Below are 7500 nucleotides of genomic sequence, written 5' to 3' on the forward strand. Positions count from 1 at the left end.
CTAAATCAAAACGAAATACTGTATTTCCACTATAAGTCTAAATTTATTCTCAATAATGACCACAGATAACAACAAACACACACATAATGTGACATAACTTGTTCGAAGTCAAGAAAAAACGATCACATTAACATGAATTCTTTCCCATAAAAAGATACAGAAAACAGCTTTACAAATATTGGCTGGTGCTAAAAGAAACTTTTATAATACAACCTAAAACGGTTCAGCTAACGTCATCAATCAGTACGAATTGCCCAGTTCGGGCCACCATTTGGGTAGGGGCGAGTTTACACTTCGTCACCTCGCCTAACAAGGGCAGTGGTTCTTCATTGCCTCTCGCTCAGACCTTTCAAGTGTTCTTCATCAAGTTTAGCCTTAATGTTCCTCAGCTTACTTCTTTCCCACGGTAGCTTTTTTATTTTCTTGGCTTTGGGCCATTTGTGGTTGTCGTTTCTCCTTCGCTGTCCTCTGAAGACATGTAATTCAGTGCCTGCGGAGAACAAAGAATCTCCCTCGCCTTTGCTTTGTCGGCGTCCGAAAGGACCGTCGTCGACCTTTCCAGGGTTAGGAGGCGTCTTGAAAGTTTCTAAATGAATAACCAAAAAGGAGAAGAATCATCAGGAACGTGCTTCCATGGCCTTTTGACTGAAATCCTGCCATAACTAGCTTTCATGTATGCACTGGCTACTACCATTCAGTGTTAGAAGCTGGATCAATCAATAAAAATCTGCCGAGAGCTTTTTATTTTACAGGCAGTTACAATTATAGGGCCGACTACTGTTGTTGGAATTTATCGACTAAAAGGCAGCATAGCAAATTGGTCTTCCCTGTGAGAGAAACTGAGGTATGCATTTCTTTACCACGGTGTTGATAATTTCACCCGACACAGCACAACCGAGTACTATAATATAGTTTTAGAAACTATTTCGATTCCGTTCAGATCCATTTGTTTGTTGAGAGAAGCTTGAATTTAGTTAACACATGCATAATTGTAAAAGCCAAATGACCAAAAATTGGTTACAGCAGGGGTTCCAGAGAGATGAGACTGCTAGACATTGAAAAATTAAACAGCCGCGTAATCGCCGTCTTATAAAATTGAGCAATTATTGGATGAGATTTTTGTGATATCCGGAAAAATCAAAAATCAAGGTCGAGGTAAGAGTAACCGAGACCTTGATTATTCCGGATATCACAAAAACCGAATCTAATCGAACTTTATTACCCATCAGTTTTAAAGAAAATAACGGAAAATCAAAGCTTAATTGTGTCTGAAAAATGCTTGATCACCCCCAATTTTCGATACAAAAAGAAGTTGCTAAGTCCTGCTTTCTCTGCATACTTATAAACTGCGCACAAATATCCCTTCATTGGTAGGCTCCACCCATAGGGAACCTGAGTATCTCGAGAAACAAAACGTATGCGCAGTAACAAAAATAGTCATCACTTATAATCTTAAGTTTTAGGTAACTGGTTATAAACTTACCCTCTTCAGGCGATTGTTCTTCTTTGCTTGCCTCCGATGTGCCTCGAATTTAGAATTTGTAACTCTAGTTCTGTCGTCCCTTGTTGACCGCCAATGTTGTTGAACAGAAGCTAAAATGAGACGATAACACGAAATGATTGATCGAAATTTAAAAAATCAAGTTTTACGATCTGTCGTGGGTAAAATTGGTAAATACTTTGGCTCTGCCAGGCTTGAAATTTCACCAGAACTCAAAATAATCTCAAGGGCTTTTCTTTGATGACCGTCTACCTAAACTCAGTTTTATCTGCCTCTTTTATTAGCATCCGCTGTGACTTTTGCTTTTTGTTTTTAAAGTTCCAACAATGACCAGCAGCAAATTTGTGCTTACAATATGCATTCCACCGCCTGATTAAACATATAAATGCCATGAGAATAAAAGACAGAATTCTAGACTGATCTTTAAACATACATCTATTCTCGTATAACTAATGCCACATACATCTAAATGTTGGGACTTCGAAAGTAGAATGACAAACAATGCATATAAAAAGTTCAGGAAACTTACCCCTGATAACTGACTTCTCCCACTTTTTCTTGCCATAAACTGACCGGACTTTGCTCACAATTTTCTTGGACATAACCTGATTTGCTGGACTGTCGAAACTACAGTAGATAAAAATAAAAAAAAGTTGTTGATGGAATTTGAAATCATGCCAGACAATGATTATTAATCCACGTTCTATATTGTAGCAAACGGGACAGGATTGACGCTCAGTTTTTCCTGCCCCTTAGCACACTTACGTTTATTGATATTTTCGCCGGATCATTTTGATAATAGTTTCCCCCTTGGTAATTCTAGTTGAATCGATGTTTGTATAAAAATTACTAATGGTCCATTTTACTCTTCGAGTTCCCGGAAAATTTTAAATTTAGATGTCAGATGGCGGGTAAACGAATCTAAGAGCACATTTTAAGAGCACGAATCTAAGAGCATGACACACTAGTGTCAATCACAATACACGATCATTCGTTTCTCGAATACATTTTCCATCATCGTCGGTTTAGAGTAAAAAAGGAACAACAACTTACCGAGCACTCGGGATCGCTCTCTTTAGGTCGCTGGAAGAGTTTTCTCTTCGCTGATGATTTAAGATTTGCCATCTCGTTCCTCAGCTGCTGGTTTTCTTTTCGAATTTCCGAAACTTCGACAAGACGTTTTCTCACAAGATCATCATTTGGAGCAGCTCTTGGGGTTTCCTGGTCGAGCATTCTGGTCTCCTGAATTTCAGCATTCGGTGATATCGACGGCATCATACTTCATGCTTGATTACAAAGAGGAAGACAGCGTCCCTTCAGAAACAACGCTCAGACTAAATCGTCAAATTTCCCGCTTCTCCTCGAGATACGACGCTGCTTGTCACGCTGCTTTACTTGTTCCCAATGACAACAAGGCATTCAGAGCCCGCAATATCATGCGCAAAGTAGCATTTGTGAACGTCTGCGCACATCACGACACATGAAAACTTTTGTCCTTGCTTCACCAGCGGGTTATCGCTGTATTTTTGGCGTTTTTTCAGCTTGTGTTGTCTTGATCGCTAGTTAGTTGTATTTACGGGAAGAAGGAATGAAGAGGAAAGGTTTGCATAACGATTCAAATCGTAAGAAGAGGCGTCAAAGGTGTAGGCAACGGTGTGGTCATTGTCAACAGTTTCTCAGCAAATCACAGTTTCATGAACATCGTAGGCTCTACTGCAATTCAAGTCTTAACCAGTGGAAAACAGTAGAAGATGCGAGCAAATCATCTGTGCCTGAAGATGTTCTAGGATCCAGCTCAAGTGAAAGCGAAGGTGATCACATACGTAATATTAAATACAGTAAACACTCGCCAGTTTTCAAGGTCAAAATTCTGGGTTTTAATTGTGTGGGAGAAACTTCTGACAAAAAGTTAAGCTTATTGTGTAGTTGTTTTTGGATTTACACTAGAAATATGTTTTCCATAAAGCTTAAGTGCAGTAGGGACGATTTTACATTAAAATATATTATAAAATAGAAGATAGAAAGGTACTGATGTTCTTCTTGGACATTGAAAAGAAAAATATAGATTTGAGAGTTGGATTACTTGGTAAAAGACATAAATATTGCTACTTGAGCAGAGTTTCATGCTTCTTGTGAAGCAATCCTCAGACAACTGCCAAAAATAGCGGATACAGGGTCATTCCACAGTATTCCGTCTGTTGTGGAGGGGAAATTTAGAGGCGAAGATCTTGTTATAGCTTAAATAAGAATTTGTCCTTTACTTCTCATAACCTATTGACGCTTAAGATCATCTACAAAGCTTTACTTGCTGCTGTCCTGCTTTTCTCCAAAATGCATTTCTTAGATTATAGAGCTTAAAAATATGGCCGTTGCGGAGGGGAACAGAAAACTTGGTGTTTTATTTGTTTTTAGTTTTATTAGCAGATTCTCTGAATTCTGAAATAATATCTAGAGTCTAGTAGGCTGATGCTTTTTCCCAATTTATATTAATTGAAAAGATCACAAGAGGAAACTTAAATAGTTACAGTTTTCACAACGAGGTAGGATTTGAAAACAGCATCTACTGTTGCAGAGGGGAAGTTGCGGAGGGGAAAATTTGTCCAATTTTCAGAAGATCATAAGCAAGACGTTTAAAGAGAGTGATAACATCCACACTTAAATGTTTATACAACAGTTTCACATTTGCTTTCAAATAACTGAAGTTTTTCAACATTTTGCAAAATATTTGCACTGTGTCAGAAACAGTACTGTGATAAAAATTCAAAATCATGTGCATTAGCAATGCATACATGTAACCTTGTTAAGATTAATTGGCACAAAAACACCTTAAGATAATATGTGATCAGAAAAACCTGACTGTGAGTTCATAAGTTCAATAATGACTACTGTTCCTTGAGTATTTTCAACATTAACAGAAAACAACCCTTTAAAAGAAAATCAGTGCCTCTGGATACAACGGAACACTTTTTTAACTTGCTCATGCTCCATAATCTTAAATGGACTGTTGCCAATCAAATGAATGGGTCCATAGAACATCAGCCACATCATCCCTTGTTGGCCAATTGAATATTTCACCTGCATCAGCACCAAGCCTAACCCTGTGCAGAAATTTGAACTGTGCAAACTGACCCTGAATTTGAATAACCCTGCCAAAGTAGTAACAGCTAACATGGTCAACTGCATGATGAACATAATTATTATTTTCTTTTTCTTACACATCTTAGATGACTACAGTGGATCTGAATCTTACAGTGCTTATTGTCAGGTACAATTGATTTATTTACTTTCCAGTACCCAGTATCATTTTTATTTGAACTTGATTCATATGAACTAGAATTTTTTCAAAACATGGCTTACTTTTTCTTAGGGCTTTTCATATATATATATTTTTTTTGCAATCACAGGGACCAGATGCAGTTGACTCTAGTGAGAGTTCTGAGTCTGAAACTAGCTGTTCTGAAGATCAGAGTACAGATTATTTGGACTCTGAATCAAGTGATGCAGAGGATTACCTACTGTCGGAAGAAGTGGAATTGCCCCAGCCTTCTGTGCATCGTACAAATCAGCAGTGTATACAAGTAATTTTGACCTGGCTGGTGTATTTTATATTAGTTTGGCAATACAAGAACTACAGCAACAATGCAATCGAACAGCTGTTGAAATTTGTCCAGCAGTTATTATTTTGTATTGGTCAACTGATTAAAGACCACACAGATTTGTGTTTAGTTCTTGGAACCAATCTTCCAACAAGTCTCTACTCTGCAAGACGGTTTCTGAAAATTGATCGTGACAATTTTCTACAGTATGTGGTTTGCCCAAAGTGCACAAAACTGTACCATATGGATGAAATTGTTGTCAATGATGGACTTCGGAATTTTGCAAAGACCTGTAACAATGTGCCCTTCCCTCGAGCAAGGCGACCAAAAACTTGTGGTGCACAGCTTGCCCAGAAGGTTTTGAGAAATGGGAACACCAAATTGTATGCCTTGAAGACTTACTGTTATAAGAGTATCATTGATTCCCTGGAGACTTTACTGAAGCGCCCTGGACTAGAAGAGAAGTGTGAAAAGTGGAAAACAAGAAAAATGGATGATGACTTGTATGCTGATGTTTACAACGGGAAAGTCTGGAAACAGTTTGGCAATTGGAAAGGCAACAAACCTTTCCTTAACCTTCCTCAATCGTTTGGTCTCATGATGAATGTGGATTGGTTTAAACCTTTCGAACGTTGAAATGACTTTTCTGTCGGGGTTATTTACATGGTTTTGATGAATCTTCCAAGAAGTATCCGGTTGAAGAAAGAAAATGTTATCCTAGTTGGCATCATTCCTGCCCTCAAACAGGAGCCAAAATCTCTAAACCATTTACTTGAGCCTGCTGTTGATGAACTAAATGCATTGTGGAAAGGAGTTAAGGTAAATACCTATAAAAGTCCATCTACTGCAGTAGAAATTCAGGCAGCAGTGTTGTGCTTTGCTTCAGATATTCCAGCAGCACGGAAATTGTGTGGATTTCTGGGGCATAGTGCAAGGCGAGGCTGCTCTCATTGCAACAAGGAATTTCCAGGTGGCTTTGGAGAGCAGAAGAACTATGGTGGTTTTGATGACCGGGATGAATGGCCAAAGAGATCTTCCCAGCAACACCGAAGAGATGCATACCGAGTGAAGAACTGTAAGTCTGGGAATGCAGCCGAGAAACTCGCAAGCCAGCTAGGAGTCAGATACACTGTTTTGTTTGAACTCCCATATTATACCAGTATTGAGATGTGCGTGATTGACCCAATGCATAACTTGTTTCTTGGAACAGCGAAGAGGGTCTTTTCTAAATGGATTGAGGAGGAAATAATCACAAAAGCAGGTTTCGAGAAACTTCAAGAAAGGATAGAGGACATTTCCTCTTTATCAGATATTGGAAGACTTCTCGGAAACATTAAATCGAATTACGGTGGGTACACTGCTGCTCAATGGAAGAATTTTGTCCTTCTGTTCTCAATGTATGCTCTGAAGGATGTACTCCCAAATCAACATCTGCATTACTGGCAATCTTTTGTTTTAGCTTGCCGTCTTCTTTGCAAGCCCTGCATTACAAAAACAGACCTGATGGTTTCAGATTGTAAACTAATGCATTTCCTCAAAGAGTATGAAAAGATTAATGGTGAATTAGCTATAACACCAAATATGCATCTTCACTTGCACCTTAAAGAGTGTGTAGAGAACTATGGTAGTATTTATGGATTCTGGCTTTTTAGCTTTGAACGTTACAATGGTATTTTGGGCTCTTACCACACCAACAATAAGACTATAGAAGTACAAATCATGCGTAAGTTTATGACGTCTGGAATTCTGGCCAATATGCAGTATAATCTCCCAGAAGATTACAAAGACTTTTTTCTCTTCAACTGCAAATCACAAATTGACTCCAGAGGGACTTTTGGAGAGACACTTGTAAAGTCGCAGCTTATGATGGCCTCATGTGGTCCCTTACATGGAAAGGAATCTGTATGGGCAGACATCTGTTCGTTTCGATAGCTCTTACAAACAGGCAAGTCTTGACCGAGATGAACTGAATACACTGCGTTCTGTGTATGTCACGATGTATCCAAAAGTTGCAGAGGCATCATTGGCTCTTGCTACCATGTACAAGAAATACAAGTCTTTGTCAGTGGGTGGTGAAAGGTATGGTTCCACAGCTGGCTCTAGACTTTGTCCCTATGCTCGCATTATTGCATCATGGTGTGGTGACAACGGAGTCATTAACCTTGGGATTATGCGACCTGGAATTGTTCGTTATTTTATGGTTCACAGTGTGGAAATCAAGGGAAAGCAGAATATTCACACTTTTGCAGTTGTGAACTGGTTAAAGTCCTCAGAACAGGACCTTGGCTTTGGAAATCCTCTCTCTGTCTGGCTTCCAGACAACATTGAGCATGGTGGACCAGCGGTTTTTTTGCCTGTTCAGAGGATTCATTCCAAGTTCTTATTTGTTGATAAGCTTTATTC

At 38.9% G+C, this 7500-nt stretch overlaps 1 pseudogene; it reads left to right on the forward strand.

The window, feature by feature from the left end:
• The first annotated feature begins 3089 nt into the window (after positions 1-3089).
• LOC138007503 (uncharacterized) overlaps positions 3090-7500 on the forward strand; it is a 4463-nt pseudogene continuing 52 nt past the window's right edge.

The sequence above is a fragment of the Montipora foliosa genome, chromosome 6 (assembly GCF_036669935.1).
Source record: "Montipora foliosa isolate CH-2021 chromosome 6, ASM3666993v2, whole genome shotgun sequence".
NCBI classification, from domain to species: Eukaryota; Metazoa; Cnidaria; class Anthozoa; order Scleractinia; family Acroporidae; genus Montipora; species Montipora foliosa.